This window comes from Phocoena sinus, chromosome 4 (assembly GCF_008692025.1).
Source record: "Phocoena sinus isolate mPhoSin1 chromosome 4, mPhoSin1.pri, whole genome shotgun sequence".
NCBI classification, from domain to species: Eukaryota; Metazoa; Chordata; class Mammalia; order Artiodactyla; family Phocoenidae; genus Phocoena; species Phocoena sinus.
Genome location: NC_045766.1, coordinates 1,791,715 through 1,804,780, shown reverse-complemented (window position 1 = coordinate 1,804,780; position 13,066 = coordinate 1,791,715).

The following is a 13,066-nucleotide window of genomic DNA, read 5'->3' as shown; positions in this document are numbered from 1 at the left end:
GTTTGTGCCATGCGTTTCCTTATAAGCAAATGGCACTCGTTTTAGATAAATTTTATGATTCTCATCAAAACAATTTTTCTCATTTAAGCCCACTTTAACTTTATTATGTAAATGAACTTTGGGGATGGCAGTGTAAGAGTTAAAGTGAGCTCTGAAACACTCTGGCTGACTTCAGGAGAAAAGAAAAGTCATCATTGGCAGTAATGTAGACAGACACGTCTCCTTTTAAATGGTGGCAGTGGTCTGTGTCTGCAGTCAAAGCTGTAGCGTGTGGGTTCATGTTTTCATAGTATAGAGGAGTTGCATTTGACAATTTCATACCAAATAGTCCCTTATGTTCAGCCATGGAAATAACGGGAGCAGATCTGTGGGTGGGAATGGCTACATTGGCTCAAAAAACTCTCAGGACCAAGATCCAGGTCTGTGATGTTGACAGTGTGGAGAGGAGATGCAGTGTGGAAAAGGAGGAGCTATGTCTTTTGTTTAAATATCTCAGTTAATCCCATTTTCTGTTATATTTTACAATGGGATAAGAGGATCAGAAGGATTTTATATCATTTTAGTTTTCAAAATAATCATTCAAGTGAACTGCCTGGCTAAGTAACAGCTCAGATTTCTTTTCCATCTAATTCCTTTCCTATGTTTTTTTGTTTCCTTGTCTTGCTTCTCTATGGCAGTATCCTGCCGGGCACCCTCCTCTAGCTGGACCCAGCTGAGTTCCTGCCTATGTGCGTTCCCAGTATAAGCAGCCAATCTAACTTACCACATACTGGGGGAAAGGCATGGACCCAGGATTTCATTCTGCCACTTGACAGTGATGGGACCCAGGGATAGCATGGGCTCTGCAGTTACGCAGCTCTGGCTTTGGGGTCTGATTCTGTCCCTTACTGACTTTGTCAACTCTAACAAGTTAGTCAACCTCTTGGAGCATTTAAGTTTCCTCATCTGATATGTTCTTTGTAAGAAGTGTAGGAATTTAGAGAGAAAATGAGGACTGGGAACCAGGTAGAGAAAAAGGACAGTGAAGAATTATCTGAGATGGAGTTGCCCAAAGGACTTTTAAGAACAAAGCCAGGCAACATTAAATTTTAAGTTGCTTATCATCCCATGCTATAATGGAATCCCCTTCTTGTACTAACACCTTGTTTAAAAAAATATATATATATATATAATTTATTTATTGCTGATACTTTAGAATGGAGATGAATTTAAAGGGGTTTCACTTCTGAGCTAATAGACCCTGAAAGAGAGAAAAGAATAGTCATAGGTGAAGCATATAGTATCCTATATGGTACCCTATATGGGGAAGTCATCATAAACAAAACTAGAATAAGTGATTATTAGGGGAAATTGAACCTTGCTGGGCATTCCTGGAGGTATTGGACTAACTTTGGATTGCCAAATTGTTTATTATGTCAAAGGATATTTTCAAAAAACCTCATTATTTCTTCAGTGATTTTAATGCAAAAATGAAGAATCATAGAACAAAAGAAGTTCCTTTACACTGAATAAATATGGCCTGATGGAAATTTTACTATTACTGTTTTTATCTTTGCCTCATTTTCCCGTGGACTGTCAAATACTTCATTCCTAGACCAGTATGTAAAAGTCTTGAATCTAGCTTCCAACTCCTTTCAAAGCTAAGACTGACATTTACCTAAAGTAACTGCCCAGTTTACAAGGTTGGGAGGCCCAAACCTTTGGGGTAATTCCAGGTTTTGCACTTGTGATTCTTTGTGTATCATCAAACATTCCCATGGGAAGAAAGTGTGGCTAATCAGGATCCCAGGCTGAAGGTTATAAACTTTTTTCCCAAAGGGAAGACAGAGATTCTGTACTACAGGAATGATTCGGTCGTATTGATGTGGAAGCTTTCTTAGATTTTTTTGGTCCTATAGCCTCATTTTACAGATGTTTTCATTTAAGTTTGGAAGCGTTAAGTGATTTATTCAAGCTCACACATCTGTTTTGTGGTAAAAATGAGATTGAACCCAGGTTTCATAATTCCTGGTTCATCTAGGTATTTGTTCATTTTAACACCTCCTGGGGGCCACTATTGCATGAGGTACTGAGAAATAATAATAAACCACACAGTTCTGTAGCTCTGTTTATCAAGTGTTGGGAAGATACCATCTAGAAAGCAACAAATAGATGCATCAAACCTTAAATTTGAAATGGATCTTAGTGTTTAAATATTTACTCTAATTTGTATTTAAGATAATGAGGCCCTAATCTAATGAGGTAACTTGGGATGAACAGACAGATTTGAGTAATTCTGGTGTTAAGAGTCAACAAGACTTGATGCCTAGTTAACCATGGAGGCTGAAAGATAGAGAATTCAAAGGTATACAAGGAATTAAGAACTTGGTAGCAGAATACCATAGTCATTAGAAACACAAGCTGTGTATTTCTCTGCCATTACGATTTGAGGGACCTGAGATCGGGAGACCTCAGTTTACCCATCTGTGAAATCAAGATCTTTTCAACTTGAGGGGTTTTGTGAGGATCAAGTGGTATTACATTTGTTGCACTATATTGCCTGGCATGTGTAGGTGAAGTATTATTATCAAGAGCGTAGTGATACTGATTGATGAGAAAAAATGAGGTGTGTTGGTTTAGGGAAATTCTTTCTCCATTAACTTATGGATTCAATTTTTGATTTATGAAGCCTCTAGAGCCTGGCTACATCAATTAGCCATACTTTTTCTTGTATCCGCCATCATCTCAGAGCTTTTTAACTACTAAAAATATTAAAGGAATAAGAGTAGACTTGGGCTACCAAGTTTTGGAACAAGAATTCAGTGAAACGTGAATAGGAAGACCACTGAGTGCAATCCAGGGAAAGAATGATCGCGTAAATCATACAGTGTTGGCTATGAACTCTTAGTGAATGATGCCAAGAGGATGTCTTGATTCAGATACTGTAAGCCGACTCTGCACGGGAGAATTCTGTTGAGGTGATCTTAGTTGGTAGCACTGGTTTGTAAAATACTTCTGAGTTTAGGGGGAGCAATAGTAACCAAAAGCATCCCATAAAACAAACTTGTTTCCTTTTATTGCACTTGGTGAAGGTTATTAAGAATGTAATTCTTTCTGCTTGCTATGTGAGTAGCAGCTGAACCTTTTGGGGGTACATTTCCATTGCTACGCTCTTGTTATCGCAAATGGAATTTGCATGCCTAATTCCCTTCCCTCCATATTGAATCCATACCCCTTCAGGTCTGACGGCATGCTAAAAATGATTCCAAATCTCCGATGTTGATTGTGAGCCATATGTTAGCACTAATTATATAAATGAGGCTTGGTGGAAATGTGACATGCTAAGCGTTTTGAGCTTAAGGAATTACCTAAGTGAATTCTAGCTTGAGTTAATGCTAGGAGAGACAAGGAAATGCGGGTGCAGGTTTTGAGCAGATGTCAGCAGGTCTTCTTGGCTCTTCATGGTCTTTATTTGTCTAACGACAAGGACTGCTGATGGAACATTGTGTCAGAATATTTTGAGGTGCCATTTTCCTGAAAACTGCATTTTGCACCTACAGATGGATCCATTTTCTGAATAAGCAGAGTGGAATGACAGAATATCAAAGATCAGAATCTGCAGTCTTGCTGTGAGTCTGAAAACTTAGCATTCACTGGGGCCCATTGCTGAGATCATTATGGCACTGAAGCTGGAAACTTTCTAGAAGGACATTTCATTTCAGTATCCAACATTCCTGAGCTTTAATTTTCAAAATAAAAGTGAGAGAGGAAAAGAATGGTTCTGGTTCAAAGCAAAAGTGAACTACAAAATCGAGACACATTTTCTCCTTGTGTGTAACAATTGAGGAAGCTCGTGCCATGGCATGTGTTGCTTGCTGAGGTTTGGGGAGCTTTGGGACCCTAAATCGTGTCAGGGTGGGACTCCAGTTCACTCCCTTTTCCTGGAAATCATGAAGTTCCAAACGTGTCAATGATTACCTGTTTCAGAACCTGTGGTAAACCTCACTTATATCCTTGTCTATTTCCCTCACAAACTTCTCAAGATTGTACTGTATTGCCGTTTAAAATTGGCAAGAAAGCAGCTGATTGACAACCAATCCCCAGTCAATAAGTATATTTAGAGCATTTCTTTAGTGTGTGGCACTTAGGTCCCACTGTCCTGTCTTCTCAGGTGCTTTACACAGACTTTGATCCCCTTGAGGATGTAAACTCTGCCTTTTCTTTCTGAGCCCCCAGCATAAAGTCCAGTGCTTGACACGCAACAAATATTTGCTGAATGAGTGTTGCTGAAATCGTAGAAATAGCTAACCATATTGAGGACTTACCGTATTAAATATTAGACCAGCATCATCTCATTTTATCCATACTGTTGTGTTCTTAGAAGGGCTGCTCTTGTGGCTTTGCAGATGAGGAAACTGAGGTTAAGAAAGAATAAACAGCTTGCCTAAAAATCACAAAAATAAAAGTGATAGAGGTGGAATTTGAATCTAGAAATGTCTGACCCTGTGTCTCTCTGTAGGGTATGGATTCTGTCTTTCAGACACCTCTGAGCTAAGTTCATTGTTCTCAAATCTGCATCTCTGAGTATATTCTTGAGGGCTGGTGAATTTCCTTGAGTGAGATGTTCTGTGTTCTGTGTGTTTTTATTGCAGTGGTAATCTAAGTAGAATGGATCTGAGTGTATTCTTGATCATCTGGATGACCATGTTGTGATGGTATTTACTATCAAGTTAGTGCTTTTTCAACTAGTATTACTTTAATTGTAGGACATTATTCAGGGAGCAACAGAGACAGACTAAATATGGAGATAATAATGTGTTTGTGCCAATGAAGTGTCTGTAACATTAAGGGTTGTGGAGTGGTTTAAATAGAGAACTAGAGTGAAAAAAAATAAATTTCTACAGAGCACAAAGCAGTGGTGATGTGACAACACCATAGAAGCTGTGCCCTTCCAGTCAGACCACATTCACATGGGGAACAGTAATATGGTTTCAATAAACGAATATTAGACATTATATTGAAGAGAAGTGATTTATTAATTTCTTTTATAATCTTACATACTTGTTTTTCTTTATAACCTTATTTTGTTTATGGATATAGAGCACTTCAGACATAAGGAGTTACAATTTCATGTTTATGCATATTTATGTAACAATAAACTGAATCTGTCAAGACTGGGGAGGGAGCCATAATATTTTTTGTTGTTTTTTGTTTTTTTCCCTTTCAAAGGAATCTGTACACTCTTTGAGGGGTGAGTGCCTACATCAGCCTTTGGGCATCATATGATCCCCAGGGATAAAACTGAAACTAGATCAGGATAGTGTGTGTGTGTGTGTGTGTGTGTGTGTCTGTGTGTGTGTGTGTGTGTCTGTGTGTGTGTGTGTGTGTGTGTGCATGCATGCGCGCACATGCTTATATCCGTGAAACATAAGTGGTGGTAGTGGAAGTTTGGGGGGATGGTTGACTAGCATCTCCTGGGGCCCAACTGTTTAGTCTTGACATTAAGCAACAGTTTCTGAAGAAGATTTCCTACCCCATGTGGTTTTCTATGGGTGTCTTATGTACTCAATTCCTATTGCACTGAAGAAATGTGGCTTCTTTGAACCTATATATTTCCAGAATCTTATTCTTGGTGACCCTCTTTTGCCAAGAAGTGAAAAGACATTCCCTTGGCACATTGGGCCACTGCAATATCTTTATATGCTGGTCTCCAGCCACCGGACTGCAAACCTACTCCATGTAGAATGACGAGTACCCCCTTGTAGATGCATTTACCGTAGTCCAAATCAGACCCTGTGCCTCTTTTAGATCATGACTCAATGCTCATCTCTAGGGCCAGCTGGCCTGAGGAATTGTGCTCAGATTATTAGAGATGATTGAAAAGGTCTTTGAGAAGGAAGCATTGGCATCCCCAGGACTTAAATCTCCATGTACCCATTGGAGTAGCACCAGTTATAGAAGCAGACATCTCTGTCTACCATGATGGAAAGTCCAGGCAGAAGGGGAATCAGAGGGAGATGGAGAAATAAATGCGGATAACACCAGAATTCTGGGTTCAAATCCTAGCTCCTCTGTCTTTAGCTGGGAGCATTGCATTCTTCATCAGCAGGATGTGGAAAGTCAACCACAGGGAGTGTAGATGAGAAGCAGCTGAGAAGATGTTTGTTTATTCCCATCCTTTCCACTGGGCCCCTTTATCTTAGGCTAGGAAACCTCTAGGGCTTCTTTTCTATTTGCTTAATGAAGGCTGAAAGAAATTTAAGAGGAAAAAGTACTCTCGTGCTGTGACTCAGTGCTATTTCATGTTCCATCCATATAACCCCTATGATCACCTCCTTTACCTGTTTCCAGTTGGAAAATACTCTTAGCTGTCCTCAGTTTCTAGAACAGGGTCAAGAGATACAGCCTGATCCTGCTAAAGGATTGGGACCTTCCCAGCCTCGGGTACCACTTGGCCCATGTCATCAGCCACCTACAAACTTTGGGAAGCTTCCCTGCATTTTCTCCACCTGGTCTCAGATCCACAGCTCTCAATGTCAAAGCAACAGAGCAACTCCCACTGGAGCTGCTCTTGACCTCATTCTCCCGAAGTCAGGCTGCAGGCACCGCTGAAGGGAGGTGTTACAGAACACACCCAAAGAACTCCCTCTAGGATATGGGGAAAATATAATTCTCTTTCTCCCCCAGAACAGGTTGTGCACATAGGTGGATCTCCAGCTCACCTACTCGGAAGAAGGTGCACAGTACAACTGAGGATCAAATTGGATGAAAGGCAAATTGTAAAAATAACTAATATAGCAATTTAAAGTTTGTAAAACAATTTCACATACATTTATGCTTATGTAAGGAGACATGTTACATGAGAAATTAAAGACAAAATATTACTATTAAATTTTAAAATGAGAATATATGCTTTTTGAGTCTTTCCATTTGATCTAAAATTTATTTAGATCTTTGTAAGCTTTGCTGGAAATAACCTTTGTGTAGGACATTACACTACAGTCTCTGGGATGGAATAAAGTACTCTGCAATTCCAAAAGCTGGATTATAAATTGCATGCTTTCTGAATGGAATGGGTACAAGATGAATTTGATTTGTACCTTTAATTTTTCCACCAATATCCAGCAACTGGTTAGAAAATACCAGGCTTGGTTGGCACAGGTGTAGGGACAAGATTCACCAGCCAGCCATATCCTCCTCCCTTTGGGAGCCTCCGGAGATGAGAGAGCAGAAGGAAGGGACAGATTACTGCAGTCGCAACAGTGTGTAACAAAAGTATTGTGCCCTTGAAATGCTAATATGGGTGAGCATCGCATTGTAAAATTCACACGGTTAGGAGGCAGCCTAGCCACTTGAATCACATAGACTGATCTTTATGGGAGACCTCTTATTTTATTCTTTGCATATTTCATTTTCATCCTGTGTTTTCTTTGGAATTAATAGAGCCTCTTAAAAGCTGCTGTCTATAAATTTTCTCTCCTGCATATGTCTTGAAACAGTTTCATTTCTTCATTTAAAACATTACAGCCATTTCAAAATGCTCTATTTTGTATTTAATTTCACCATCTCATATAAAATACATGTTCTTCACATAATTATGTAAAAATGGGTTTGCAAATGTGCTAGAGATCCATATGATGGGCACATTATAGGATTCCAAGTAATAATAACCTCCTGTTTACATTAGACCTGATTTTCATGCCAGTTTTTATACTTTAATAGAGCCAGAACAGGGCTTTGCTCAAATATGCCAGTTTATTCTGGTCCATGAAATACACTTGAAATATCACAGATAAGTTTGCCTGGGAGAATGTGCAACTACATCTGATACTTTAGAGGTGAACATAATGGAGCCAGAGATGGGAACCATTGTTGTCCTGTTTGCTGTGAGCAGAGCTAAACCAAGCCCAGCAGGGTTACTGGAAGACCCAAGGCATAGGCAAGAGAGGAGGAAACAGAAAAAGGAAAATATAAATTGAAAACAGTAGGCAATTAGGCAAACGGAAAAAAAAGAAAAGGTATCGTGTTGTATAAAGGAGAGCTCGAGCACACCAAGCTCAATTGATACAAGGAAAGCACAGTGGTTTTCAAGTGTGGTCCCGGGAACAGCAGCATCAGCATCACCTGGAAACTTGTTAGAAATGCAAATGCTCGTGCCCTACCCTGTCCCCATTCTGAATCAATCCATGGGGAAGGGACCCAGGAAGCTGAATAGATCTTCCAGGTGATTTTGATGTGCACTCATGTTTGAGAGCTCCCAGTCTCCTGGAAGGTTCCAACAGCCTCAGCACAGTGTGCTGGGTGTTTGAGAGGCTGTGCACCTTTGTGGAGTGACACCAAGCCCAGCTCAGGAGGGGGAGAGTCAGGGACCCAAAGGACATGGGGATGGAGAGCAGAGCCTAGCTAGTAGAGATATACCAGGTAGTTATTCTCTCCAGAGCAAATGTTTTGAAAGCAGCACCTTTTCAGTGACTTCTCAGGTGACAATGTCATGACAGAGTTCAGACAGTTGGAGGAACCATGTGAAAGGCATGAAGAGAATCTTGTCCAAGGGTGGAGTTATGTGTTTGCTCTACCACTCAGCGGTCTCCTGATGTGTCACTGCCCAGCCTCAAGTGTATGGTGTTGGCCAAACCTTTAGGAGGGGCAGCAGGAAGCAGGATCCAGGCAGAGGGGGGAAAACATTGTGCCCTGGGGGACTGGGCAGGAGTTAGGGCATGCAGAGCACAAAAGGCTGAGGGGGCGATGGCCAGAGATGTGGCCATCAGTGCAAGGCTTAGGAGTCATTGGACACCCAAGATAGAAAATGAACCCCACACTAAATGGGATCAGTACTTTTTTTTTCTTTATAAATTTATTTATTTGTATTTATTTTTGGCTGCGTTGGGTCTTCATTGCTGTGCACGGACTTTCTCTAGTTGCGGCGAATGGAGGCTACTCCTTGTTGTGGTGTGTGGGCTTCTCCTTGCGGTGGCTTCTCTTGTTGCGGAGCATGGACTCTAGGTGCGTGGGCTCAGTAGTTGTGGCACACGGGCTCAGTAGTTGTGGCTCGCAGGCTCTAGACGTGCAGACTCAGTAGTTGTGGCACATGGGCTTAGCTGCTCTGCGGCATGTGGGATCTTCCTGGACCAGGGCTCGAACCCGTGTCCCCTGCATTGGCAGGCGGATTCTTAACTACTGTGCCACCAGGGAAGCCCAGGATCAATACTTCCTCACAGTCCCCTACTAGAGGCCCATCTCTGGTACACTCACTCTGGGACATCTGACTTCAACCTGGCCCAAAGCACTTGTCTGTGGATATTTGAGAGAACGAAAATCATCTAGTCAATAGGAAACAAATGCCAGTGATCCCCCAAAGAAGCAGAAGATGCAAGAGGAGAGATGCTCTTCCTTAGGGCATTCCCTCCTCTCATTCACATTCATGAAAATATTCAGGGCAAACATTTTTTTTTTTTTTTTTTGTGCTGTACGTGGGCCTCTGATTGTTGTGGCCTCTCCCGTTGCGGAGCACAGGCTCCGGACGCTCAGGCTCAGCGGCCATGGCTCACGGGCCCAGCCACTCCGTGGCACATGGGATCTTCCCAGACTGGGGCACGAACCCGTGTCCCCTACATTGGCAGGCGGACTCTCAACCACTGCGCCACCAGGGAAGCCCCAACAATTTCTCATTTAACCTTAGAGATAAAGCCAAGTGGGATTTGACTCATGGTCGGTTTCCTATAGAGAATACATTTGAAATATGGGAAACATGGTGATACACTTTTGCTGTAGGCAGTGCATTGCAGTTGACCTTGTATTTAGGGGTGATTATCAAAATATTTTATCATCTGTTTACCTAGACAGAAACAACTAATTCAGCCTTGTCCATAATCTTCCTTTTTAAAAAGTAGCATTTGCTTCTTTCAGTGGTTTAAACAATGATTAGGGAAATGTACTGTAAACAATATTTTCACTATATGTTAACTAGATGAGTTTTCCCCCAAGTTTACAGAATTAAATGCGCACACATTTCCTGAGATTTTTAAACTTGTCTTTGAACCTCTTTCGAATGCTTTTCTAGGCCTTCTTTTTCCAAAATGCATCTCTCCTCCACTATCACCCAGTCCTAACTTCACTCTTTGAGTTCAAATGGCTTCCTCTCTAAGTCCCATAAGAGCAAGATGGTGTGGGCTTGGCTCTCCCTTGGCCTCTAGCCCAGTGCCTGGCACAGTAGGTGCTCAATAAACATTAATTAAACCAATGAATGGCTATGGAAGACTGCTCTTTGTACCTGGTTTTGAAGCCGTCTCTCTCCCATTGTCTCCTTTTGCCCTCTTTCTTCCCTCTCTTCCTGATGGGTTCATTACAAAGACATTAAACCCAGTCCTCAGTTTCTCTAAATTGTTTATACAACTCATTAGGTTATGTTAAAAGGTAACAAAGGCACGTAGTAAAACTATTTTTTTTTTTGCATCAGAAGCTGTGTAATTTAGAGACGTAGCATAGCTTACAATGCACATTAATTATGAAAGAATATATAGTATTGAAACTATGAATTGTGGCCAGAAAAAAATTTTTTTAGTTGTTTAGTGTCCAGTGGACTCCGTTTTAGGTGTAGTCCCTTCCAGGGAGAGGGTCATAGAAAGGGTGAGCTGGGGTTTGAGAGCATATAGATGCATGTAGATAAAAGAGGTCATGGGCAGGGTTTCATGAAATTTGAATGTGAAGTGGTATTATGCATCTCTTTCATTTAAATAACCTAAAATGAGTAATTCACTCCCCAGAACATTTGATAAAAATCCTTGGAAGTTTGCCAGCAGGCACGGTGGAGGAAGGAATGCGTATTCAAAAGAGAAAAAAGAGAGAGAGAGAATGAGGAAGCCAAACCTGCAGAAGCAATCTATACCTGATTTATTTTCTAAAATAAATGGAAACATCTTAGTAACAATTGCTTTGAAGAGCCAGGACCTCACTTTACAATGCTAAGCAATACATTCTTCAGAAACGCTACCTTGGAAACGCCAGTGCATTTAAGAAAGGACCCCAGAACACTTCCTTTGCAATGTGTTCACCTCAGGTGACAGATCCCTGCTCTGGAAGCTAGGTTCTGGGGTGTCAAAACACCTCCGTGCAGTGGTGATCGTTGCCATAGAGATAACTAGATGATGGATAGCTAGATGATAGATAGGCACTGAAGAGATAGTAGATAAATGATCTCATATGTCAGAAGAGGGCTTTGTGCCTAGGAAATTACAGATTTTTTTTCAAAAACAATTCTTCTGTCAAAATCAAACATAGAACTCACTTTGCTTTACTCCCACTCTGTGCATTCCACTCCTCTTCCAAAGCTTTTTTCTTATTATCACATCTGTGATGTGTTCCGCCCATTCGATTCTTGCTTGACTTCTTGTCGAGGAGATTAACTTTCTTCAGAGGTTAAAGGCACTACCAGTGCTGGGGGAAGGACGTAGACAGCTGACCACTCAGGTTTCTTTATTTTACACTAAATTAGGGCTTCATCAGTTGTTTTGTCCTTTTTTGTACTCAGACCAGTTTCCCCCCCCCCCTTTTTTTTTTGTGCCGTGTGGTGTGCAGCATCTTAGTTTGCAGACTAGGGATCAAACCCACATCACCTACAATTGGGAGCGATGTCTTAACCACTGAAGCACAGGAACATCCCTCTTCTTCCTTACTTCCTACTTCTTTGTTTCTCCCTTTCCTTCTTTCTTCTTAACCCCTCCCCCATCTCTTGATCCCATCTCCATGTACCCCTGACTTTCCTGCCTCACTGCTTTCTGTCCCTACTCTTTTTCTGGGCACCTCTGTGTATTTTTCTAATTCCAGATATTCTAACACATTGAGTCCACTTGATTCTTAAAATGACAATGGGCAATTTCAGCAGATACATCTACACATTTTATAAAATGATAATGAGATGGGACCTTGAAAACTCATCTTAAAATATGGCACGTGCCCACTGGTCTGGATTCCAGAAAGGACTCTGAAGAATAAATAAGTTCGAACGTGGGCTCAGAGCTATTATTTCCTCTGCAGTGTGACCTCTGACAGCTGAAAAATCAGACCCCATTTTATGGGCCGTTAAACAGCAACGGAGTCCTAAATTGTGCTTCTGCCACAGGAAAGCATGGAGAAATCAGAAGTCAAGATGTGCTCCTTGGGGCAGCTTTAGAAAATCACGAAACAGATTCAATTCCTTCATTTCACAGTGTGCAGAGAGGTTGTGATTTGCTCAAAGTTTTATAACTATGACAACTCCAGGAATCTAGAACCTGGGGACGCTGACATGTTATCAAGTGACTTTTCCAGTCCACCCCATTACAGAAAGACCATGTGAGAAAGAAAGGAGAGAGAGCTGTTACTGCTAATGGAGCAGAATTTGGGGCCCTTCTCCAAGTCTGGGGGAAGTGGCAAAAGGAAATATTTTTAGGATAAAAGAGAGAGACATGTTTCTTCTGAAGAGGATGAGGGAAGAGGGAGGACGATGAAGATAATAATTGGAAACATCTTTGGATCTCAACTTTCTCATTTGTCAAATGGAGATAACAATATTTTTATTGTAAGTCTGTTTTCCTGACTAAATGGAAAAAAATGTAAAGGGCTTGATATACAGAAGGCACTCAAATAGTAACTGCTGGTGCTTTGGATTTGTGACTGAACCTTCTTTTTAACCACCTTCCTATGAAGAAGAGTTAGCACTCATGTCTTAATGGTCTGGAGTTCCTGAGACTGGTTTTCAACAAGGTGAAAACCAACTGTAAACGAATTCCACCTAGCTCTGAAGCCAGAATCTGAAAACCTGGCCCCAAGCTGTTTGCTTCCCATTTTATAATCCCAGCTATAATTCTTGGATTGCAACTGTACCCAGGGAAGAACACACAGACAGGACAACTGTTTGTCAAAAATTATTAACTGATGCCACATGCGTGAATACATCTGTAACTTGGTCTCAATTCTGATGAAGGCTGATCTGCTGGCTCTTCTTAACATTACAGTGACTGATCATGGTTACAGGTCATACAACAATTTAGGAAGTGGACTTAGTCTTCTTCCCCAGGAAACAGACTATCAGCTGTATATTTACACACTG